General features: G+C 39.0%; 1 protein-coding gene and 1 long non-coding RNA gene across 13 annotated transcripts in view; both read left to right on the forward strand.

Moving 5' to 3' along the window:
- RBM47 (RNA binding motif protein 47) overlaps positions 1-27,201 on the forward strand; it is a 162,931-nt gene that overhangs the window by 114,621 nt on the left and 21,109 nt on the right. For 11 of the 12 annotated variants that reach the window (XM_079152854.1, XM_079152845.1, XM_079152849.1 and 8 more), the window contains one exon: positions 15,069-15,193. The gene's annotated coding sequence lies outside the window, so the exon portion shown is untranslated. Of the gene's footprint in view, positions 1-6,645; positions 8,488-15,068; positions 15,194-27,201 lie in introns of those variants that run through there. The other variant, XM_079152853.1, reaches the window with a different exon arrangement.
- Positions 1-27,201, forward strand: part of LOC306669065 — a 512,353-nt gene that overhangs the window by 113,812 nt on the left and 371,340 nt on the right. The window lies entirely within an intron of this gene.

Genomic DNA, 27,201 nt, shown 5'->3' on the forward strand with positions numbered 1-27,201 from the left:
TTTCAGTTGTAGATGGACACAATACCTTTATTTTATTTATATACCTTCCTTATGTGATGCTGAGAATTGAACCCAGTACCTAACATGTGCTAGTAAGTGCTTTACCACTGAGCCACAACCCCAGCCCCTAGAATAGATTCTTAATGACATAATTGCTAAGTGAAGAAAATGAAGATTTTCAAGGATCATCAAATATAAAACTTCTTTGTTTTTGTTTTGTTTTGTTTGGTTTGGTGGTGCGAGGGATTGAACCCAGGGCCTTGTGCATGTGAGACAAGCACTCTACCAACTGAGCTATATCCCCAGCCAAATATAAAATCTTTTAAAGAAAGAGTTTGATCAATTTATACTTAAGGGTGACTTTTAAGCACTATTCATTAATAGGTGTTTGTTAATTTTATTGGTTAAAAGTGATACTATTTGTAATTTTTTGCTTTTATTCTGACCAGTAAGGTCAAATATTTTAGGGTTTGAGGTCATTTATTAATTGTTAGAATTGAGATATTAAAATATATATCCCATACATATATAATGTGTAAATTGTACGTGTGTGTATATACACATGTATGTCTGCCTATTAAGATCATACCTTATACAGTCAACCCTCCCTATTAGTGGGTTCAACATTTGCAGATTTAATCAGTGCCAATTGAAAATATTTGAAAAAATTATTGTGTCCTTGTTCAGAACTTTTTTTCCTTATTATCACTGAGTAAGATAGTATAACAGCTAATTACAATTAGCATTTACATTGCATTAAGTATTGTAAGTAATCTAGAGATGATACATATGGGAGGATGTACATAAATTACATTCAAATAACCATGCCATTTTATATTAGGACTTGAGCATCCATGGATTTTGGTAACCATCTGTGGGTGTCCTGAAACTAGTTCCTTGGGGATACTGAAGGAGGCTATATATGTGATATATATATATATATATATAGAGAGAGAGAGAGAGAGAGAGAAACTAGTAATTGAAGAGAATAGTTCCAATGATCATGAGATTATGAAAAAGAGAGAAGACAGATAAAAGAAATACTTTGATTTTATTATACTTAGTAGTCATACTTCGTATTGTTGACTAACAGACACCTAAAGAGATTGTGTAATATGTTTTTTTTTAAGTGGCAGAGTAGAAAGTAACGTAACCGTGAGAAGTGGAAGTAGAAGAACTTAGACCATAGTAGGTGTTGAGGGAAGAAAGAGGGCAGGTTGACAGGAAAGTCCGCAAAAGCAGATCGTAGTCGTGAGGGAACTAAGAAAGAAGGGACTTGCGAAGGACAAGACGGGAAGAGTATGGGTTAGACAAAGTCTAAAACTGAGGGCGCTGGGGTGCAGTTGGAGGCCAGACTGTGGGTGAGGGGCCAGGAGGAGACTGCAGGAGGTGTCCGCCATTGCATCCCTCCACCTTCACCTTCAACAGGATTTGGGAATGTCCCAAGAGTTTTTCAGGCAGGTTCTTGATCAGACAAGTTTTTTTTGCTCAAATTTGGCAAAGTTTTCCAGAATATGGACCTTCTAAACCCCCATTCCCAGCCATCCTGTGTCTTTTAAATTTATGGTTTATTTCTTACAATAATGCAGCTCGCTGCTACTGTAGTTTTGTATTCGTTTTATTTGGCCCTACAGTCACTTTCATTCTTTTGAATTAAAGAATTATACAAGTAGGAGAGAAAACTGGAGATGGATGGACTACAGAGTGCGCGTTAATGTTCTGTGTTTAGCAGTGAAGCTAAGGACTGAGAGCATTGGTCGCCTAAAGCCCAAATGTTTAGGAATGTTGTTTCCCCAGCCTGATGGGAAAGACCTTGCCTCTCCTGTCACCACCCTGTCTTCAAAACTAGAACAAAGCCACACTCGATAGATGATCAATAACCATTTACTAAATGACTGTGTGACTTACAGCCAATTCAAAATCAAGTGTGTGGCAGAGTTTCCATTGGCTCTGGCAAAATTAGGTTCATTCTGTCTGCACTATTCGCTTCAGTAGTATTTTATATCGTTCTTTTGCCTGAACAGACGCTCCTTGCTAATTTTAGCATCCTGTCTAAGCTGCTCAGCCTTGGCCTTTTTAAGGTGCCCTCACAGTTGTAATTTCACCTGTAATCATTCATGACAGGACCCGTGTTTGCAGATCTACAGCAGCTAAAGTTCTGCTATTTCTTGGATGATTTCTATTATTTTCCATATTCTTTTAAAATTTCTTTAGAGTGTCTAATTTTTCTCAAAAACAGATAACCCCTTTTAGAAAATGGAAAAAAGAATATATTGAATGAGTAATTAAGTTCAACTAAAAATTGAGCTAAAAAAATCTTACAAAAAATTTATCACAATCTTTTAGACTCAACATAACTTATTTAGTAACTTGCCAGCTTACCTCGCCCCCAATAAGATTCAATTTCCTGGTTAATGAACATATTTATAAAATGTTATTATATTTAAGGTTTATTTCAATCTTATTAATAGTTCTCAAAATAGGAATATTCTTCAGGAAAGATAGTCGTTAGCTTTTTATAAAAAAAATCACAAAGAAAACAAACACAGAGAAGTGCGTATTTTGAAGTGGGCTTGGGAATCACCTGTGTTTATAATTTAATGTGGCGGTGAAGATGAGGATAATTTTGCCTCTTCTGGAAGCTTCTCTATGGGCTCCAGTCCAGCTTGATAGTGGTCTCCCCTGACTCCAGTAGCTTGTACAGCCTGGACAGTGCCTGGTGCTGCTTCTCTTGGGCACCTACAGGTTGCAATTATTTGACCCCAAAGGGATGTTTAGCTCCCAGTTAAAAGAGACCACATGGTAGTCCCATCTTTACCTGCCTTTCGCCTAGTTCTTGAATACATCTTAGAGTACTGTTGAAAGTGTTCAGTCAACACCAGTTGGTATAGAAAAACAGTGAACAGAGTGGCGGGGCATTTCTGTGGCAATTTTGATGAAATTATGAATATGTTATATAATTACTAAAGATTAAAATTTAATAGAACACTTGACAAAACTAAACACCCCAGGAGCTCTTGTGAAACTGACTGCCATTCTAAAGGGGGTGGGGAGATCTACTTTTCACATTATGATTTGATGTGGTCTCATTTCTTTAGCAAGAGTGGAGCACAGGGCTTGAGTTTTGCACATTATTTGTGACTTTTTAATAGGTTATCTTCTCTCTACTTGCATTCACTATTCTGAACTTCCCCTTTATAAAATAAACTGTTGCTGGGTGTGGTGGCACATGCCTCTAATCCCAGCAGCTGGGGAGGCTGAGGCAGAGGATCATAAGTTTGAGGCCAACTTCAGCAACTTAATAAGGCCCTAAGCAACTTTGCAAGGCTCTGTCTCAAAATAAAAAATAAAAAGGTCTGGGGATGTAGCTCAGTGGTAAAGTGCCTCTGAATTTAATCCCCAATACCAAAAAGAGAAAAGAAAAAATTAAACTGTTATAGCTACCATAGGATATATAGGTAAAACTTGGTAAGTGCTAACCTTATGGGCTGCTCCAGTTTGCTATGTTGACAGCAGAAAAATTTACTAAAAAATCACTAAAAAAATTTAACAGGTTTCTGATAAATGATGCAGAATGCTGCCTAAATGGAGAGTTTAGGGAGAAAATGCAAATGGAACTTTCTTTAGATTAAAAAAAAGATTGTGCAGGGCTGGGGCTGTGGCTCAGTGGTAGAGTGCTTACCTAGTATATATGAGGCACTGGGTTTGATTCTCAGCACCGCATATAAATAAGTAAGTAAAATAAAAGTCCATCAACAACTTTAAAAATATTTAAAAAAAAAGATTGTGCAGTTTTCATAAATTATGGTTTTACTCACCAAGCATTAAAATGTTTCCTACTAAACTCCAAAGATACCAACTCCACAGTTTCAAGTTTTTCTGTTAATTGTGGAAATGCCTATCACTGGCAGGCTGTCAGGGAAGTGAGGTGAAAGGTGGATAGGTAGATACAGGTGGTAACTAGGAGGCAAGAGAGAAAGGAGGAAGGAAGGAAGGGAAATTATTGACATATTCAGAGTCACCAACTAAGAACCAGATGTGTGGGTTCAAAGCCTCAGCACAGTATTTGCTAGCAGTTTGGCTTGGGCAAGTTGCTTTATTTCTTACACCTTAGTTTTCTCATCTATAAAATGGCAATGATTCTAGTACCAACTTCAGCAAATTTATGAGGACTGCATGTAATAGCCAGACGTGGGGCACTCAGAACAGTGTCCCTGTGGGACACGGGCTGCCGACAGGCATTAGCTGAGGCGAGGTTGTTCTAGACGGAGGTGAAGCTAAGGGAAAGTCGGACAGGCAAGAGTAAGAATTCCGCCTCGTGGAGCTCCTCCACTGCCTCCTCCCCAGCATCCCCTTGCCAGCGTCACCCGGAACACAGCTGTGTGTTTGAGACCTATGGGCTCTCCAGGGAACATTTAGAATGAGGGTGCTTTTGTGACACATTTAAATGTGAGTAAAAATAGAAATGTCCCTGCTTGAGCAAACCTTGGGAGGGAGGCGTGGTTGGAGGTGGGTGGAGTTACTCGTTCTAATTATTTGACTCATTCTCATCTGCTCTGAGAAGTTGCAGAGGGACTGTGCAGCAGGCACAGTGACAGGTACTATCACAAAGCTTTCGACTGATGCATCTGGTGTGAGCCCTGAGGTCAGTCCTGATCCTCTGCCCCCCTGCTGGTCTTCCTCTCTCTGAGGGAGGGTGTTCATTAACAATCAAGGTGGACCAAAGTGTTGTGATTGCAAGGAGTATAGGGGATGGGAATGAGCTAGAGTAAGGGTGAGTGAAGGTTGCAAAGCAGCCCAGCCCGCCAGGGGAAGCCTCTGAGGTCCTGCTCACCCGAGAATGGAGTGGGAAGTTAGCTTTACTTCAGAAAAACCACCCCAAATCATCACATTCTCTCTTGGACTTTTTGCCATAGTGCCATGTACTGGGCTCCTGCTACTCTATTTTAGATATCTGTTGTCTTGCCTACGTCCACCTTAATTAGGAACTACCATGTAAACAGAAGTACTGGACGTATGATCTAAAGGAATCTAAATATGTGCTTAGGTTTGTGCGTATTCCATGAGAAATAGTGTATTCACATCTTATTTTTGTAACTAATAAGTAATAAACACACTTTCCCTTATAAGTCAGGGGACATGTTGACACACTCTGTCCCTATCCCTATACTTCCCTGCTGTTATTTCTCCTTAGCTCATTTGCAGTCTAATATAACTGTATATTCTACTGATTTATTCATCCAATGTCTTTCTTTCCTATGAGACTGTAAGGTTCGTAGGGTAAGATTTTGGTAGGTTTTGCTTACCTCTGTAGCACTAGTACCTATAAGTGTACCTGACACTTAGAATAAATGAACTATATAAATGTTAATTATTGCTGTAACTTTGCTCTATAAAGTATTTTTATCAGTTCAGAAGATATTTTTAATTTTAAAAATGCAAGCCTCAAAATCCTTTCTCATTGTACAGATAAAATAAATTTTTTATCCCAGAAATGCACTGTCCATTATTTAGCTCTTTCTTTTCTGTACCTGTTGATATTATGAGGGGATGTTTGACAAATGAAAGGGAAATCATACTATAATACTTTGAATCACACAGGTTTGGGGATGTTGTTCTGTAACCTCACCACTTTTTCAGTTCTGGTTAATTGGCTTGATGACACTATTACTGACACAACCAGTACAGTTACATGGCTTTGTTACCAATGTTGGATAACTTTTCAGATTGAGGCCAGCACCTTTTTGTGTGTGTGAGAACTTCAATGTGTGTGTGTGTGTGTGTGTGTGTGTGTGTGTGAGCAATTTCTTCCTCTTACACTGTAGTCTTTTTGCATTGATATAATAAACAATAATTTCACCTTGGATTCTGAAATTCCAAATAGTATCAAATGTGCTTCTAGAAAATGAAATATTATTGTTATATATGAAAGCAAATACATACACACTTGATCTTTACACTGGTTGTCTTAGTCTTTAGATAAACTAAAATAGAAAATAATGCTCTATTGATCGGATGTCAAGACAGCCAGAATAGATATTACCTACAATTAATAGCCCACATAATTGCATATTGTTCTTTTCTATGTTCCACTTCCTTGTCTCCCGGTCTTCTTTCTTTCCTTTATCCAAATCTACCTCAGGGCTTATTCTGTTGCAAGCTTCTATTTTGCATCTGCATTTATCGGCTTTTCTCTACAGCCTCGGACCTCAGATTTGCAGGCTGTCACCCCACTCTGAAACAAAGGTACTTTGTGAAGACAATGGGTCATTCCTTCAGGGATTACTAACTTAAAAACTTATTACATGCTAGCTCTGTCATGTAGTGCCACATGTCCACTTTGAGACATGGATGCAGTTTTATACATCTATGTGCTTTTCTATGTTGTTTAAATTTGCTAAAAACTAGTGTGCATAAATTTTTTAAACTAGTTTTATTCAAAACCAATGCAGGAAAATTTTGCTTTTTCTTTGTTAAGGGTAGATTATAATTGTAATTAATTATTGTTTTCAGATCTTCAGTGAAAAGCTGCCCTGTCCTTACCACCCCTCCCCCCACCCAGCCCTCACCCAGGTGCTAGATTGAACCCAGGGCCTGGTGCATGATAGGCGCTTCTACCACTAAGCTCATCTCACACCTTACTCTTAAAATTTATCATCTGGAGATGATTTCTTGTTTTGGAATTTTTTGGTATAAGGAATGTGTGCACACATACATACACACACATGTTCTCACAGACTTCAAACCAAAAATATTCTCTTTCTAATGCCTAAAACATGCCATACACCCAGAATTTTTTTTTCTTATATAATATCCCCAATTACTCTTATATGAAAACAGATTTTCTGGGTCTCATTTGTAGTCAAGAGGAATTTAAATTTGTCTAAAATCAGTATTTTTTTTTAAAATGATGCCTTAGTAACTAAGGACTACTTTGATTTTCCTTCAGTTAAAACCTACCAATTTCGTTTTATATAATATTTAACATGATTACAAGTTAACTTGTTTTGGATTTTGACCCTTTATTAACTCACTAATATTTTATAGGCACTGTTGATAGCTTTAGATTATTTTATCTAAAAGCAATAAAGCTGTCTTTTATAAAATATGGGAGGATGAATGAAAATCTTCTGAACACTCTGCTCTTTTCACTTCTAACCCCGACTACTTGCTAAGGCTTAAAGAATAGAATAAGGTCAAGGAAAACTCGGGCCCACAATTCTGGTTTGCTGTTGTTCTTTCGTTTTTTCTTTCTATGGTGCTGGGTATTGGACCCAGGGTCTCACCCATGCTAAGTGCATGCTCTACCACTGAACTACATACCCAGCTGGAATTTTTTTTATTTCAGGAAAGTTATAGGTTTTAGTTTCTCTCTTTAGGTGTTTTGGAGCTCATTTCATCCTGGTTCAGAAGGTTCCAGGTGTCACAAACCTTCCAGGGGCCCTTTTTCGAGTTCCTCTTCTCCCTTCTCTGCTTTCCTAGTTCCTGAACTGACAGACTCCACTTCCTGAGAGACTTTCAGTGAGGTTCCGTGTCTTGGCTGCTTAAACAGCCATGTATTTACTCTGCTAAGTGCTTTGGGTTCTCCTGATCCGTTGTTATGTACAGACTGTTTTTATTACCATAAAGCATGTTTTACCAGCACCTTCTGTTTTCCTTCTGTATCCCTTCTATTTTTCTCCACTCCTAACTGATAAATCCGTTTCTAGCTTCAAAATCGATCAACAAAGTAAAATAAATGAGGGTTTAATTCATGTGCAGTTTTTGCCATACTACATTTTTACCTACCAAACTCATAAACATGATTGTTGGTAGTGATAAGAAGAGATAAAGGTACCCAATCCAAGTTACCTGCCGCAAGCATAGGAAAAAGAAGAAGAAAAGCAACATTTGCTAAAAGTGTAGCATTTCTAAAAAAATATACTAATATTTTTGAATACTTTCTATATGCCAAGGACTTTTCTGAGTGCTTTATGTGTATTCACTTATTTAATTCCCACAACATCCAGATGAGGTGGGAATGATTGGTTTTCCTATTTGCATCCAGTAGTACCAGGTAATGGGCACACATATGGTTCTGGAAAGTGAATTTAACAAATGGCTGGTTTCCTTTTACTCATTATTGAGTTTGAATAAAATATTTCAGCTAAATTTCCTTCTTCATGAAATGCCAGAGCTTTTATCTTCTCGGGCCTTCCCCAAATCTGTTTTTTACAGTAGGTTGTCTATTAAGTTTCTGATGGTTGTTGACCATTTTCTGTGTGACAGTTTTGACACCTCCCTTCTTTCTGAACCACCCATTCAAGCTCATCCCAGGTGTCCTTAGCAAATGAGTCCCAAGGCACTTAAGTGGTCAAAACTCATTGACCAATGAGGAGACGTGCCATGTATGAGCCAGTTCCGCACTTCCTGAGTCCGGAGCAAAGGTTGCTGGAGCAAGTCTTTCCTTACCATTAGCCGTCGCATCCAGAGTTCAAGGCTGGAAAGGTAGGGGGGACTGTATTTGTTTTAATAGATGAGAGGCGGAGATGATTGTGTTTGGTTAAAGCAATCTAGATGGGGTTGAATAAACCAATGATCCATTTCAGTAGTTTTTTAATTGAAGGCAAAAAAAACAAAAACAAAAACAAAGAATTGGAAGTTTGTAAAACTTCTAATGCCGCATACTTCACCTTACCAGCAGTAAAACTGAAGTACTTTAGTCACGGACTTCTTTTTAAAAAATTGTTTCTTCTTGTTTCACTTTACTTACTTGAAAACTCTAGAGCTCCGCAAAGATTTTTTAAAAAATAAATTGCTGCTATTTAAACTGTAGGATTAAAAATAAGAATTTATCAGAAGCATCCATATTTGTTTGTCAAAGTCATTTCAGAGTAAGTCTTTGGAGAAGAAAATGTGATCTTTTAAAATAAGAAAGTAATTGACATTTTGATAATATATAAAAGATAGCAATAATGACATATTTCCTCTTGAAAAGTAGTTAACTTCATGAAACGAACTTATTTAAGTGTTAATTATATGCTTTCAAGACTATACAAAATCCATTTCACTTTCATTATATATAATAGTTTAGTTCTATTTTAAATGCTATATTCTAATAGTAACTGAAATGACCAGAAGGTTGGAATATCTTATTCACTTATTTTTACCTAGAAATGGAACAATTTGAATGACATTCAAAGAAGCTAATTGCCAAAAGAAAACTTTGCTTCCCCAAACTGAAACCCTTTTCTTTCATAATGAAAAAGTCTTCATTTTGATTAACCAATCCTATGACAGAACATATACATGAGAAATGTGTGTTATTATTATTACTAGCTTACAGAACTAGCCTATTTATTAGTATGCTTATTTATTAGTGTACTATATTGATAGCATTCAAAGGTAAGTTTGGATTCAAAGAAAAAGTATAATTGGTTTTCTATGTTGCTTTTTCTCAAAGATATCTTAATAAGGATTTGCATTTTAGAACAGAGATTAAAGAATACATTTGTTGAAAAATACATCAAATGAAAGATTTTTTAAAATAGTTTTTAGCTCATTTCCCCCCTCATTTTAAAAGAAATTTTCTTAGTGTACACATAACTTAAGAATATTCAATTACAGCATCTCAGATTCCATGTTCTTATTTTGGCATACACATTTAAAAAGATTTGCATCTTGAAATTTTCTCTTTTTATTAGACTTGTTCAAAATGCCTTTTTGCTCTCAAGATCACCATCATTGATGTCTGTTGCTCTCATTGACTCTTGCAGGGAGGTGGCTTCGGGGGCAACCAGCAGTCACAGTGTTAACCATTCACCCGTCCCCAGAGAACACTGACTACCCATCTTCTTCAGTAAATGCCATTTCCCAATTCCAAGCTGAGGTTCAAAGGTTCAGACTTAACTTCACAGATCAGAGGTCAGGCACGAATTGCTGCAATTTGTAGTTCAATTCTGCCGATATGACAGAATTTCACAGCTATGATGATTGCTCTTTTCCACTTCTGCACATAGGCCAGGCTGGGCAGTTAACAGTGTAATTTGTACAAGTCAGCCCTTGGCACCCAAGTTTAATGAATAACTAGCTAATGCCTTAGGTTTCACTGGTACAAGGTGCATATTATAAAAAAGGTCAAATGTCAATATACAAAGGGGTGGGGAGTGATAATCTCATAACCACCAACTCTGAGTCATATATAAAAATTTAGTAGTCTGAATTACACATAAAAATACTGGTTTTTAAATCATATGGCCATGGTGTGAATTTTAGTATGTTCTCGTTTTCTTGACTACTAAAAGAGATAGGTCATTTTGTTAAATGGAGCAAGAAAGAACTGTCTGATTAAGGATCATTGACCAAGCAGTGGTAGAAAGTACTTATTTCATGGGATCTCTGATTTGTCACAAACTTTCCCCAATATCTTGACTTTTTAAAGAATCTCGGGAACAATTGGAAGACCAGGTATTTTTGATTCCGTGATACTTATGAGCAACTAACATTTTCTACTCTTCACCCCAGAAGTTGAACTCCTATCTTTAATTTTAACCCAGGTTGAGAATATCTTCTGGTTAAGGTTGAATATTTGGGGATTTTGACATAATTATTAGATAGTGGGTCATAATCCATGGGTTTGCATTTAGTTCTAACTTATCCATACATAGTCATTTATGCATTAGCTTTCTGTTACTGTAACAACCACCTAAGTTAATCAGCTGACAAAGAGAAAAGATTTATTTTGGTTCACAGTGTTGAGCTTCTAGTCCATGATTGATTGACCCCATTGCTTTGGGCCTGTAGTAAGGCAGCGAACTCATTATGGTGGAGCAAGCTGCTCACCTCATGGCCAGGAAGCAAAAGGAAAGGAAGAAGGGTCCCATTCAAAGTCATGCCCCATTGACCTAAAAGCCAAGACCCAGGACAAGGTCCCGCCTCTTAAAGGTTCCACCACCTCCCTGTAGCACTATTGGCTGGGAACTAAGCCTTTGACACACAAGCCTTTGGGGAACATTTATGATCCAAACTTTAGCCATTGATAACTTAATTTTCTACTCTTCTAAATGGGTGCAGAAGCAATTGGATTCTTCCACAGAAAGAACACTGATTCTGTTCTCACACCTTTTGGATTTGAATCCCAGCTTCATGACACTCAGCTAAGAAACTTCTAGCAGTTGGACAGTCTTCCTGTGCTGCTGTGCCTCAGTTCCCTTATCTCCAGAGGGAGTAGAATTGTAGAACTTGCCTCATGAGGTTGTAGCAACCGTTAAATAAAATGATGGTATATACTAAGTATTTAGCACAGTTCATGGAACAGAATAAGCATGCAACAAATGTTACCTGTTATTACCATTATTAATATCATTAAGACTTAGTGTAGCTTAGCCTAGCCTGTCCCACATAACATCCCAGTTTGGTTTAGACTTGTTTTTTCCTCTGTTCATGTCAAGACTCAGATATGGCATAATGGGATAAAGGTGGTTTGGGAATGTTTCAGGATGCATTCCTTTTGAATATCATGGGGAAGTGTACTTTAAAATTCCTGTTTCAAGTCTAGCACTCTTTTAAGAAGCTATCTTTTTCCATAACTGATTTGCTATCACATGGCAACGGCTGTAAAAGGAGATAAATCCAGATCATCTATTTTCCTTGGAGAGTTCTTTTTATGCTGCCAAGTGGTAAAAAGCATTTGAACTTTGGGAAAAGTTCATAAATGATACCTTACAAGTGGGCTAAATTCTATCCTTGATTATATATATTACAGTCTCTATACTTCTAGAAGTGCCAGAAATGAAAAAAAAAAAAAAAATGTCATTTCAGTACTGTGGCTTAAATCCAAAGCTTCACACATGCTAGGCAAGTGATCAACCTCTGAATTACATCCCCCATCCCAGAAATGAAAATATTAGTGATATTTCATTTTTCTTATTGTTATGACACAGAAGTAACTTTGAATAAAAACATGACTTTAGGGGGCTGGGTTTGTGGCACAATGGTAGAACACTTGCTTAGCACGTGTGAGGCACTGGGTTCAATCCTCAGCACTACATATGAATAAATAAAATAAAGGTATGTGTCCACCTACAAAAATGTATTTTAAAAAAAGTGATTTTTAAATATAAATGACAATATAAAAATCATGTGCTCAGCATTACAAACATAGTCCATCTCACATTAATTAAACAATTAAGCTCATCCTGTGGGCTAAGATAGGGCATGAGACATTGGGGTATAGCTGTGAGACAGATCTTGATTCTGCCTTGATAAAATATAAAATTGGCTGAAGATGACCACTGTCTTAGAAGTTTCTGTAAGGTTAAACCATATAAAACTGCCAGAATTCTACCATGTTCCCTCCCTACCTTGGCAATGTCATGTGATCTGCCTAGTGTTATGAGGAGTACTGGGAGGGATTATATGACATTGTGGAACTGTCTCTCCGGGGCTTCAGGGATGGCTTTCTAGGAGTGAAATGTAAGGCTGAGTATAAGCTGGCTAAGCAAGGGGATTGGGGAGAACTGGAAGCATTGGGAACCACAGGTGTAAAGGGGGAAATGATACCAGGTGAGACGAGCGGAGGATCCAGCATCTTCATTAAGGATAATAAGCTTAGTGGCGAGTCCTAGGTCAAATGGTGCAGAAGACAGAGTGGAAACCAGAAATCTGTCATCTGACACTCAGTCCTGTTCCTGATAGCTTTAAGCCCTTTAAGCCCATGTCCTTTAGTTAGCATTCCTGGGAGTGGGCAATTAGTTTATCTTTAATAATCTGTTTTGGAGAAGTGGAAACTTTATTCCTTAGTGGAGGGCAGGGATGAAAGATTTACTTTTAGCTCATGCTTGTGACTGAAAGTTGAGAAAAGAGTACAGAATGTGACTTGATATTAGTCTGAAGTGACCTTTGGTAAAAAATGAATTTATTAACCTCATGGATTTGAAACAGCTTTCAAGCTATGTATGGAATGAGAAGATACAAAAAGAATAGGGACCCCCCCAAAAAAAAAAATTAGGTCATGTCAGTAGAGATGGTGCTAGGAGTATCCACCAAATGTTTGCCCTCAGATCTGGCCACGTGATGAAGAAGGAGCCCTGAGCAGCTCTGAGATTCACTTGCTGGAAAAATGAAAACCAACCAGTTGCTCTGCTCATTATAGCTTTTCGCTATACTGAAATCTACAAAAATTTTGTGGTGCTAGGGATCGAACCCAGGACCTGTGCTTGCAAGGCAAGCACTCTACTGACTGAGTTATCTCCCCAGCCCCCAGTATTAAAATTTTTATGAAATAGATTATATTAGGAGTCATTCTGGAAAATCAGATTTTTCTGGAAATAAACAATTGAGCCTAAGCATTTTCTTTTGAGGAATTTTGCTACTTACATAGCCTTATGGGGCACATCAGTGATCTTTCTTTCCCTTATTATGATGCAGCACCAAACTATATGAGTCCTGTGTTTCGTTAGATCGTGATAATTTGCTTTCATTTCATGGACAATTCTGTGTCCATTACCATGCCATTACATTTTTAAAGGGGAACTTTTACCACTATATCAAGAGAGAAAATCCAGAACTCTGCACACATAGTATGTACCAGGAGTGGTACTTTATAAATGTTTTCTCTTAATTATCTCCACTTTAGAGAGAGAGTCAGAAAAGCTGAGTAAACTTGTTGAGTTTCACTTAGCTAGTAAATGAGTGACGTAGGAGCCTGATTTTGTTCTGTCGTCTCGACGTTACACACCTAATTTTAAGACACACCTTATAATTGGTGTTTTTTTTTTTTTTCATAGTTTTGATCACACTGTGGTGCTGGCTATTAGGTACTATGTGACTGCGGCATTTGGGGAATATTCACAGTGTTAGGTAGGGATTATGCACTTTGAAAAGTAAATTAACAGTCACTACTCTGTAATTTGAGGTTGTGATCCACCCCCGCCACCGCCTTTGAGCTCATTGATAAGGATTAAGACTAGGTCCTGGTTAAGATTATTGTTTATGTTCCCATAAGGTTGTGGATCCTGCTGAGAACTGATCATTCCAGTAAAGATAGTTATGGCAAGATAATTTTGACTTATAACTGACTCTAGAGGGTATTTAACCCAGGTTCTGAGCTGTGCTCTGTGGAGGCCTAAAGGCCCTGTGGTGTCCCTGTGGGCACCGTGGTGTCCCTGTGGGCACCATGGGGTGAGGGAGGCTCCTCTTCCCATCAGCACCCACCTCCACTTCAACCAGCTTCTGTTTGGTTGGTTTTGTACAACTAGGCAAATTTTCCGTGGAAAAATGGGTGCTACAAATGAAAATCAAAGCAGAACGAAATCACACAAATAATAACAACTGTTCAAAAACTATGACTAATCCTATCCCTTTATGCTTGTGGGAAGGGAGGGAACTCTGGCTCGGCCAAGTGAAAAGATGTGTCAAGGTTATGGAGCAAGGGCATGGCTGGCCTAGAATTAAAACTAGTCTTCCAGCTCCCAGCTGGTGCTACTCTCACAGTGCCATGTTGAACCCTGGGCATTTGGACACACATGGCCTTTGGAGCTTCAGATGGCTTATGGAGGGCTCTCACATGCTGGGAGGTAATAAAGTCACTTTCATACCAGATGAGTAAGTGGAGGTCAGTAAATGAAGTCCTTGTTTCCTTGGTTTTGGGGACCCTGCCTGGTCTCTGGAGAACAAGTATGATGACTTATTAGTGATGTAGAACATAAGGCCCTGAGTGGGGTGGGGAGGCCCAGGAGCTAGATATTTTTGTCACTATAAAGGGTATTAGCTCTACTTTTTTGGGGGTCTCTAAGCATAAAATAGAGGCTACATCTATTTTTTTTCCTCAACTCTAAGTCTATCTTGAAGACATGGGTGTCTAAAGGGAAAAATACATCAAGTGGAAGAACTTGATCATCTTCTGATCACTGTTTCCCATTTCTTCAAGGATAGGATAGAGGGCTATAGTTCTTGGTTTGGAGAACATGCTAATTGGAATAATGCTAGTTCATTTCTAAAGAACACGGCCCCCCAATTTCTGATGCACCTATGAAACTTACTGTCACAGAAAGCATTTCTAGCATTTCTCGTCTTTTTTGACCCTTCAGGATTTGCCTCAAAGGGCACTCCAAAAATTGAACAGAGAACTCTCAAGCAAGCTGCCTGAATCTGCCTGTATACTCTTGTCCTGCATCTTATAAAGGAACAGACCCTATTGCATTGGTGACTTTCGGTGAGTACACCTCCTGGCGCCCTTTCTACTTCAGTAGGAACATAAGACTTCCTCCCGATCCACCAGGCTATCTGCTGCTGACAGTGTGTACCCGGCATGTGTTTATGTGGCCACTTTAGTGGTGCATTGAACATCATGCTGAGTCACTTTGAACCCACAGTGCAAGTCCTTATTTTTTGTACACTTTACTTCTTGTGACCTGAGAGGAAAACCACTACTGCTATCTGCATGAACATCTTAGGACTGAAGAGACAAGGAATAACTTGTGTCACTTATAAATATACCTCTCCATCCCCACCCCTACCTCCCAAAAAAGAGGTGTGCTAGGACAAGGGAGGGGAGAGCAAGGAGAGTAGCTCTGCCAACCTCACTCTGAACCTTGGCCGCCGGCCTGCCAGCCCCGGCCTCAGCCCTCACCCGGCTGCAGGAGGCGGAGGCACAGGTCCCTGTGTGAGGGAAGGCCTGTTGTGACACTGCCCTGCTTAGCAGTCCCCCCAGACAACTTCCTTTTTTTTTCATATCTTCTAGTCTGGGTTTTAGATTTAGTCCTTTGAATTCAGGAACTCAGAGCTAACTTTATTTTTTTCCCATTGGAATGTTTTTTTTTTCTTCTTTCTTTCTTATATAAATTCTTATCAGGTTTTCAAACTTTGGGACACAACAAACACATTTAAAAAGTAAATAGTTAAGTTCATGAATATTCATTTATCCTTGAACATTACCCCTTCCTCCCAACCAGGAATGTTAAAATTCTATAACTCCATACACTAAAAGATCATTTTACTGATCATGTTTCCATTTTCCCTTGGAAATCTGTACTCCTTGCTCCCTTTTATTCTATGTATTAACCTTGGTGACTTTCCTGGACTCGTGTGTGAAGGGGCAAAATAACCATAGCATAGAATTTATCTATTAACCATTTTTAGGTATACATTTCAGTGGCATTAAGTTGCATTATTGTGCAAACATCTCCATCCATCTCCAAAATTTTTCATCTTCCCAAACTGAAACTGTGCACCCATTAATCAGTGTCTCCCTCTTCCTCTGTCCACCCTATTCATTTCTATCTCCGGGAATTTAAATACTCTGGGTACCGTGTATCAGTGGGATCATTTGTCCTTTGTGTATGACTAGCTTATTTCCCTTGGCACAGTATCTCCAAGATTCATAGAATGCTTATTTTTTTCCTAAGAATAAATAAGGTTCCACTCTATGTATGTACCACATTTTGTTAATCCAGTCATTCATCAATGAACATTTGTGTTGTTTCCATTTTTTGACTTTTGTGAATAACATTGCCATGAACATTGGTGTATAAATATCTGTTTGAGTCCTGCTTTAAATTATTTTGGGTACACTCCCAGTAATGGAGTTGCTGAACCGTGTGATATTTCTGTATTGTTGTTGTTGTTTGTTTTTAAGGCTCCACCACGGTATTTTCCACTGTGGTTGCACCATTTTATATTCCCAACCAAAAGAACAGGGGGTCCAGTTTTTCCACATTACCTGTCACACTGGTTTTTTTAGTCTTGTTTTGTTTTTGAGATAGTTACTATTGTAATGAGTTTGAAATAGCCTATCACTGTGGTTTGATTTACATTTCCCAAATGATTAGTAATGTTGAACATCTTTTCAGGCACTTATTGATCATCTAAATATCTCCTTTGGAGAAATGTCTATTCAAGTTCTTTGCCTACTTTTCAATTAGGTTGTTTGCTATTTTTGTTGTTGAGTTGTAGGAGTTCTTCATATTTTCTGAATAGTAGTTCATCATCAGACATGATTTGCAAATATTTTCTCCCACACTATGGGGTACATTTTGTCTCTTTATAGAGTTCTCTGATGCAGAAAAAAATTTAATTTTGATGAAATTCAATCTGTTTTTTTCTTACATTATCTGTGTTTTGATGTCCTCCAAGAAGTCACTGATAAGTCCAATGTCATGAAACTTTCCTCTCTAATTTTCTCCTAAGAATTTTTTAGGTTTAGCACCTACATTTGGGTCTTTGATCCATTTTGTGTTAAATTTTTGTATATGGTATATAATTAGGGCCAGTTTCCCCTTGCCCCAGGACTGGGGTTGAGCCCAGGGTCACTTTACCACTAAGCTGCGTCCCCAGACGTTTTATCTTGAGATCGGCTCTCACTAAGTTGCCAAGGCTGGCCTCAAGCTTGCACCCCTACTCAACCCCACAGGGATCACAGGCGAGCACCATACTTGGCTACCAGGATCTTTTTTTTTTTCTTTAGTTGTCGATAGACCTTTATTTTATTCATTTATTTACGTGTGGTGCTGAGCTTCGAACTCAGTGCTTCACACATGCTAGGCAAGCACTCTACCACTGAGCCACAACCCAGCCTCACCACCAGGATTCTTTTTGAAGATGTATTTTTCAATCCCACTGGGTCTTGTTGAAGGCATGTGTCAGCCAGTTAAGCAAATGATGTAAATATTCATACTGCATATTCATCTGAGTTACTTTTCCTCTTGGTGTAGGCTTGGGCTGTTTCCCAGCAGAGAGGAGGGAACTGATGGGCCAGGTAGCTAGGACACAGCAGGAAGGCCATGGTTGGAATCAGGGAGCATTCTGATGTAAACATGCCTGATGAAATCTCCAACACAAGAGTACCGCAAGTAGACAGTGTTTTAGGCTGAGAGAGAAAGAGAGAGTATGTGTGTGTTATGTACATTCATGTATTTGTCAGTGGAGGGAAGGAAAGAGGACACACTAAATGTGTTTGTGAGCCGAGAGCTACAATAGATAAAAAACACCTTTTGAACAAAAATAAATTGCTTTTCATGCTGTTTCAGAGAAACCAAACTAGCTTTGCCACAATTTTATGTGGGCAAACTGTGTTTCCAAAACAGTGTCCTGGTTCTTTTTTATTGTAGACAGAAGCTAGGTGTGTTTCCAATATAAAATGCAAACCTCCCACTGCAGGTTCTTGAGAAGGAAGAAGCAAGCCCTGGTTGTATAAGCTGCCCCACCTTGTACCAAAGGTCTGCGTGGGGCTGGCTGCTCTCTGATGGACTTCGAGATAGCAGGAGCGTTGCGTTGATATGCCTGACTGTTGCAGGATCCTCCACATGAACAAGAGTCTCAATTAGAGTTTCGACATTAGAACACTTGGCATTGACATTTAGATGTCCAAATTCCAAATAAACTAATGTCAAATTTTTATTAAGCCCCTGTCTTCAGGATCTCTGAGGAATAAACTCTGACTGACCCCAGCCCTCTCCTGGGGCTCATGGGTCTGGTTTATAAGGGAAGGATTGTGTTGGCCTCTGTAGGCTCCCAATTTCTCTTTGCCATAAAAGGCAATTGGGGAAAAAGGAGGAAATAACTGAGCCAATTAAATTTTCTGATGTAGGATGGGATGAGATAGGCCATGCTTTCTAAAAATAATTCTCAGGATTGGTATATTGTATTTCCCTTGAAGCATTAAAGTCATTTCTCACTTTATTAATTCAAAGAATATCCAGTATTTCCCTGAAGGCCTGGGAATCAATGATTAACTTAAATCAGGGGCATTTTCACCGGCATCTTAGTTTTTCAATTGAAATATTAACTCCAGATGTACACACTGGAAGTATAGAGTACGTGAGATGTGAACAGCAATTAAACTCTAACAAAATGGTTCCAGGGGTTTAATGTATCTGGGAAATCAAATTTCCTGATGGTTGAACATTTCATTCTAAATCCTCTAGGTTCAATAAAACCTTGGATATGTATTTTCTGTTTGTTTGTGTTCTTAGGCGCATAATTCATGAATTTCTTTAATTACTATAATTCTGCTTTCCAGAACTATAAAGTTGGCAATCCAAGTACCTTGAAGTGCCTAGTTAAATTAGAGAGACTTGGAAAACTGGTTTACCTGCCCTTCTTCTCTTTTCTTTTCCTTCTCCTTCTAATATCTTTCCTCAGAAGTATATTTACTTCTCTGTTTTTTTACAAATATCTACAATTTCCACCTTCAAAATGTATTCACATATAAATATAGCACATAGTGGCTTTTCATTGACAAACTCTTTTCCTTTCCTAGTTTTAAACCACGTATTACCACATTCATTTAAATGGTGAATACCCATTAGAAAGTGTTTTGGGGGTTCTTTGGAATTTATTTAAACAAGGACTAAAGCAAACAGCTAATCAGACACTAGCATCACTGTATTCTCACACGTTACTCTGGGGTACTTATTAACCAGGGTAAATACATTTGAGAAACAGTGATATTAAATGAGAATTTAAGAAGAAGGAAAAAGCATTAACAAGAAAAAGAAAAGGAAAGGAAGGGTGAATGGGGAGGAAAGATGGTGGGAGTATATGGGTAGGCAGTCTCCCCCCGAAGTCCAGACCCCCTTAGGTGGCTTCTCTAGCTTTTTCTCTCTGCAGCACAGGACATTGTTTCCCTGTGAGGCACATTTCAGAGGGATGTGGAGAGAGAGATATATGACATTATTGGACTGAGAACCTTGGATTTCAGGGGGTGTGTATGTGTGAACTTCTGTACTATAGGGTCCATATCTGGTTAACTTGAGATCCACTTCCAATAGGACCCATCATGGGTGGAGAACTGCTCAGGAGCAGAGACCTTCCAGGGAGAAGGGGGCTCTGACTCAATGCCAGTACCTTCCCCTGTCTCTAAGTTCTCCCGCTAGAAAGTTCACTTTGTTATTTTTTCTCATAAGTCCCTATTACCAATATATTGTCATAAAATATGGTTGTAGTTGAACATATTTTTAACTTCAGAAAATAACCCGCATTCAACTCAAACATTTATAGAAGAAAGTACCCCATGGCACTGAACCCCATGTTCAGTGTTGGGAACATGCCTGAGGAATATGCCTTGACTGTAGCTATTGCCTTGAGACACTGGCCAATGAAATGTAAGGACTTTTACGTTAAACAGGATGTGGTGGCTTTTTAAAAAATTTCCTGTAGTAGCAGATATTGTTTCATAGTTATAACTGAAATGACTAATGTTAACTAAATAAAATCATAAGGTCACACCTAAAACTGAAGCTAATGTTTGACTATGTCACTCTATGGCAAAACCTTTATTTCAAGTCAGGCAATTCGTCGTTTTTCTTATAAAGAAACCTGTAATATTCTTGTGTACTACTAGCTGACATACCATAAAAAGGTAACACTAGAATGTATCCCAGGAAACATGTGCCTATGGATAATATGACATAGTAACCACAGGCCACATTCTTCCTATATAACTACTACTTGCAAATTACTAATATAGTTTGCAATTGAAAAGAAAAGAATAGCATTCACACACCCTCATAATGACTGCATAAGCTTACATTTGGGGAAGGTCTCTTTCTGAATTTGTTTTGGTATAAATTTCAGAAACCTCACAAATGAAAAATACCATCTATGCATGAATTTTAAAGTTATATATCTGAACACCCACTGTTTTTTAACTGTCTGGGTTTGATTTTATTTTAAATATGACTCTTCTGCCAAATAGAAGTTAAACTAAAGACTATCACCCCAAAGATAGGACTTCTTTATTAAATTATAATCTAAAATTTACTATTAACTAATTGTGGTTTGCTTAAAATCACTCTTGTTCTCGAATTCCCCATCAAAAAACTGAAAGCACTCAAGAAGATCGCTTGAACTCAGGAATTTGAGACCTGCCTGAGCAACATAGTGAGGCCTCATCTCAAAAAACAAACCAATGGTGACTGTGGATATAGCTCAGTTGGTAGAGTGCCTGCCTTGCATGCACAAGGTCATAGGTTCAATCCCCTGCCTTAGCCTGGTCAAAAAAATAATAATTCTAACAAAAACCAAAGTACCAGGTGAACATGGTGGTACATGCTTGTAATCCCAGTGGTTTGTAATCCCAGTGGTTCAGGAGGCTGAGGCAGGAGGATCACAAGTTTGAGGACAGCCTCCAAAACTTTGTGATGCCCTAAGCAACTTAGTGAGATCCTGTCTCAAAATAAAATGGAACTGTGGATGTGGCTAAGTGGTAAAGCACTTCTGGGTTCAATCCCTAGTACCAAACAAACAAAAAACCAAGAAAATAGGACTGATACTTTTCCATAGTATTATAGGTGTAAAGGTAGATAAGGGGAAGGTATATATGGGAAAGATATAGTCAAATGGATAGATTAGATAGTTAAAGATCAATTTTTCGATCACTTCAGTCATTCTAAATGACATGCAGAATTCTTATCTATAGAAACTATTATGAACTGCCTTGCAATTAAAGATTATTTACCATAAAACTACCAATTCATATATTCAAATGTTGATACATAAAATTATTCCAGTAATGCTGTGCCCAGGTTTCTTTGTTAAACTTGTATTGGTAGATTTAATATAGTTCAAATAGGCAATGTTTAGAACCTACTGCTTTCACTGAGGAGGCACAGAGCTCCAGTGCAGGCACACCAAGTAGTTATGAAAAGAAGACAATACTTATAGAATTGGACAAAGACAAAAGAGAACATGGAATTTGCTTTTTGCATAATCATTGTTTTTTTTTTAATATAGCATACAATCAAATGTCCAGTGTCTTAGAGCACTTTTTCATATAAATTTAGAAGGTAATATTTATATAAGTTCCTTTCTACTTTGTCCATGTACACTTGGGAATAAAAATTATTTTGATTGGTAGCTGTGTGGTCTAACACTTGTCTAGCAAGTGCAAGGCCCTCAGTTCCATCCCAGCAACACATATGTGCGCGCGCACACACACACACACACACACAAGCATACAACTATATGGTCAAGCAGATAACTGGTACTTCTAAACTCTGGCTTTACAAAAAGAAAATGCCTAAAAGCATTTGTTTTTGATCAACTGAAATAATAGTAATTAAAGGCTCCGAGCATTTACTGTTGCCAAGTTTTTTTTCTAAGTGGTTTCTCTGCATCATCTCCTTTACTCCTTTACATTGTTCTAGATACTGTTACCATTTCCATTTTATAGATGGCGAGACTGAGGCTCAGTGGGTTCAGTGACTTGTGCGAGGGCATTGTTCCTCCAGGTCTAGAGCCAGGATATGAAGCCAGACAGCCTGGCCCCAGAGCACGGGGTGTATAGCCACCACCCACACTGCCTCTTCGTGATCCCACGATCCCCCCTGGACATTTGGATCATGAACTTCTAGTCCTTAAGTACTTCCACTTAAGAATTTAATTCCAAAGGTTATTAATTCTAGGAATACAGTTTGAAATGTTAACTGCATTACAAAGGTCCAAAAATAGCTGTGGAACATTCTGCAGAACTCCTTGGACACTTAGAAGGGGCAGCAAGGGGCATGGGAAGGTGAAGTCAGGTGTGGTATGATGATGAGGAATAATCTCCCAACAACTTGAAGTTGAATCTGTATGTTAATTTCCTTCCACTGTGTCAGCCAGTGTCCGTTTCACTAATAATGGTTTGATTCTGTTAAGACTGACTATAGCTATGTAATAAAGAAGCAAAAGAGTGTTATGGTTTTGTCATCAGATTTACCTGTGCCTCAGTTCTGTGACCTTGACCTTGGTCAAGTTATTTGACTCACTGAGCCTTAATATCCTGATCTTTCTTCTTTTTTTGCCCCTATCTCTTTTATTTTTTATTTTGAGACAGAGTCTCACTAAGTTGCTTAGGGCTTTCTAAGTTTCTGAGGCTGTCTTTGAACTTGTGATCCTCCTGCCTTAGCCTGGCCTCAATCTTCTGATCTTTAAAAGGGGCAATAATAACTAACATTTATGAACTGTTACTGTGTCCTTGGTTTTGGTCTAAGCATATAGTATTTCATTTATTACTCACAGTACCTGACTATTTTGAGATCCTGATTATTATTGTCGCTATTGTCATTTTGCAGATGAGGATAATAAGGAACCAAGACTTTAAATAACTTAGCAGTATCATATAGCCGTTGAAAAGTTGGGGCTCACACTCAAGGAATTGATCTCTAGACTTGGGCAGTCATTTGTAGTAAAAGGCCAGGAAGTAAATATTTTAGGCTTTGCAAATCATACAGATTCCGTTGCAACTACTTCACTCTGCCATTGTCACATGAGAGCAGCCTTGGACAGTATCTATACAGACGGTGTGGCTATACTCTAGTAAAGCTCTATGAAAAATAGCCACAGAGGCAAATTTGGCCCCTGGCTATAATTTACTAATCCCTTCTCTAGAGCCTGCCTTTTAAACTTCTCCTAGAAATGTCATACAAAATGAAAACTTCCATAAGGTATCTTGTTCACATAATAAGGGTTCAAAAAGACAGGAGCTCTCACCCACTTGAGAATTTTAAACCACACATTAAGGAAACTCTCCCAGAGGTGATTTCTGGTCTGTCTTCTTTCTCCCAGGGAGAACTGCCTTTAAGCCATCAATTCTCTTTTAGTGGACTCTGTTCTTTGCATATAAGTGAAATACACTCGCTGTCACTTTTCCAAAAATACAAGACATGCGGTAGCACAGAGTCCTCTTTTGAAATTATTTGACTGTGTTAAATGATGGCAGTTGGCAAATGTCTTGCTGATGAAAGTACTCAGTAAAGTGGATTTTGATTATCATGATTATTTTGATTATCATGATTTCAGTTAATCCTGTAACATCCCTGTGAATGCATTGCATTTGCAATAATGTAAGAGATGACAACATCACTAGTTTATGTGTGCTCTTACACCGTTTCTGTCTCTAAATATAATGGAGCCAGAAGTGTGTCGATTTTCTATCTTTATCTACAGGTTATAGCTTGCTCATTCCTTGAGTTTTGTTTGATTCGTGGCCCATTGTTGCTTGGATACTTTATTAAGCTATATTAAGCCACTGTCTTAGCTTTGACACTCAACAAATGTTTGTTGAATGGATGTGTGGGACCTCCTAGTGCCCAACAGGCATGTGGCTTTGAGTGCTCCCTCCCCACCCTGTTGCACTGTCCCCAGTGCAGTGCTTTCTATAAAAACAGGAGCTCTCTAAATATCTGTGGATGCTGACTAGCTTATGAAGAAGGAAATCACAATCCCTTGATTTGACAAATATGTTCGTCATTTAAGTGCCAAAATTTGAGGATCCTATAGTGACAGAATAGACGTATACTCTGCTCTTAGAGTTGACATTTTAATTGTAGAAGAAGGACTTAGGAAAATGATGGAAGTAATAATATATATTATGAAAGTAGATCTGGCCTGGCTGCCCTGCACCAAGGTAGTCGCTACAGAACTTAAGGCTTATCCTGTGCCTTTGATTCTTGAGATTTGAGTCCCTCAACTCCTTATAAATGCTACTCAGACCTCTTGGGTGCTTAACAGAATAGTCCCTAAACTAGTTGATAAAATCCTGTCTATTCCTCTAAATAATAGAGCCACTAGGCAGAAGGCCTTTTTCTCAATTTAGGGCTCAGCCTGTGCTTTCTAGCCAAGCTGAAACTTCATGGCCTTGGCTCCCCATTGTCTGCCACAGGAGATCTAGACCCCACCTCGTGGTTGCTGGCTCTGTTTTGTTGATCCTCACTTCTGTTACTTACCTGCTTTCCATATTTCAGCCATTCTTGAGGATTCCAGCATTTTTGCAAAATCCCATCTTTGCTTATGGTGATCTCTCTGCTCTTTCCCCTCTCCCTCTGGTGTTTTTTTTTTTTTTTTTTTCTTTTCTTTTTTTCTTCCTTTCTTCCTTCTTTCTTGATGGGGGCAGGTACTGGGAATAGAAGTCAGGACCCCAGGGGCACTTTACCCTTGAGCAGCTGGCATTACAGGCATGTGCCACTACACCTGGCTGCTCCTTGCTTTTTATCCACCCTTGCTAGAGTATGAACTCCAAGGACTGTGCAGGAGTCGGCTGCTTCATCTGTGAATACCTACCACAGCCTAGCATACAGCAAGGGCTCAATCAGTGTGGAGTGAATGAATGAATGCATGCATATGCAATGGTTGGGTTATCATCTATTCCTGCAGATGACTGCCATTTGCTTAGGAGCACAGAGCTAGACTTTAGTAGAAGTGAATTAACTGTCCCAAGACCACATTTAAAAGTGTAACTCTTGGTGAAACTTATTACATTATTGAAAAAATCAGTAGTGACATTTGAGAATGGCTCCAGTCTTACAAACCAGATTGTCAGCAGTTCTCATGTGCCATGAAACAGAGGGGTCTGAATTTAAATGAGACACTCTGATAGCTTGGCAGCTCCTTAGCCTGATTTCAGAAGTGGTGCTTGTGGCCTGTCAACTTGCCTGCGATGTCAGGTCAATTAGACCACAGAATCGGTCTGACGGGGCTTTAGGATGGTAGTTGTTTCATTTGAAAAATTAAGTTGAGAGTATTCAAACATGTTAAATGAGGACCGTGGTATCCCTGACCCTGACCTTGGACCCTGAATAGTGCTGCACATTTCTGGGGCGCTACAGCCTTCACCAGAAGAGCTGGATCAAGATACCAGGCCCACATGGTGGGGGGCAGGGGGCAATATAAAATAACGACTTCTCCTACTATTTATGTGTGTAATCTGTTTATAGCTCCAAGGTAGACTCGATCAATGATTTCCTAAAGTGCAAAACACGACAATTTAAGCTAGTGTCAGAGAATGTAACCACTGCTGCTGTTGGGACTCCTGTTAGCATCGGTCTGTCCATGAACCTTTCCATTCCTTGCCAGATCCTTCAAAGGCCTAGGTCAGGGGGGCCTAGATAAGGACTGAAACTTGAAGTCCCTCCTACTCTTCTGTTTGTTCCCAGCTTTGGAGCACATTAGCCTGGGAGGTCTGTGTGTGCTGAATTTGAGGGTTTCATTTTTTTCTTCAGCATTACCCAGCAACCTTTTGAGAAAAAGTGTAAGAGTGTGATGCTCATTTAAAGGGGAGAACAGATTCCTAGCAGGTATCTATGTGATGCCAAAAGTGCTGAAAATTCTCCTGCTTTGCTCCCTTGCTGGCAATTGGCTTCACCCCTCTTGTGATAAACAGCTAGTATCCCTGGGAACCCACAGCAAAATGCCTCATTTTCAGGGATGTGTTGATAGAAATGCCTGGGAAAATTGAGCCTCTTGGCTTTGCGTCTGTTTATCAAACACAATCATTCATTGAATGATGTGCTTTGCTATAACAAAATCCGTACAAGCAGCAACACAGTTAAGAGCGGTGTGAATGGACTTTTCCTCCGCCCAGCCAGGGCCGGCCAGAAGGTTCAGGCCAAAATCTCGGGAGTTTTCTGGCTTTTGATCTTGTCAGGATTTTGCCTAAATAAAGGAGAGTCATAGAAAGAAAGATCTTTATGGGTCTCAAGGACCATGCCTTTCAATTAGCGCAAGGCTGAAAAAAAAAAACAAGGGCCTGTGCCTCAGCCTTTGGCTTATTGTGTGGGACTGCAGGTAAGTCCCCAGAGCTCTGCTTGCATTTTGAGTGAGACTCCTCTTACACGTTCAAGCTCTGAGCTAACCGAGGTGTCCTGGTGCCAGAGGCCTGCCCGTTAGAGGGAGTGTCCCCTCCCGTGTTTACTCAGGTGGGTGGTGGTAACTTGGCACCTGGCAAAAAGATAAATGCTCAGGGCGGGGCCATATCTTGGAAACCCTGTAGAAGTTCATCTTTTTTTCTCCATGCCGACCCCCCACCCCACCTCAATTTCTGGCAACATCGCCCTTCACAAAATAATATCTGTGTAAACCATGAAGCCATTCTCAACTTCTGTGACAAGCGCCTCTCTAAAACCTGAATTCTCACCTTCCCGTGACATTCTTTAATGGTGATAGTACTTGCTAACCTTTTTAACACACTGTGTGCCACATATTGCCAAATGTCATTTAATCCCGGAACTGGTCCTCTGAACTAGATGCTGGTACTAGAGCCACCTTAGAGATGTGGAAATGGAACTGAGGTCATTTGCCTCATGGGACAGGCTTAAGAAGTGGCACAGTCAGGATTTTATTTATTTACTTAAATTTACTTTTGGTACCAGGGATTGATCTCAGGGGTGCTTAATTACAGAGCCACATCTCCACCCTGTTTTATTTTTTATTTTGAGACAGGGTCTCACACAGTTGCTTAAGGCC

This window comes from Sciurus vulgaris (genome assembly GCF_902686455.1).
Source record: "Sciurus vulgaris genome assembly, chromosome: 9".
In the NCBI taxonomy this organism is placed as follows: domain Eukaryota; kingdom Metazoa; phylum Chordata; class Mammalia; order Rodentia; family Sciuridae; genus Sciurus; species Sciurus vulgaris.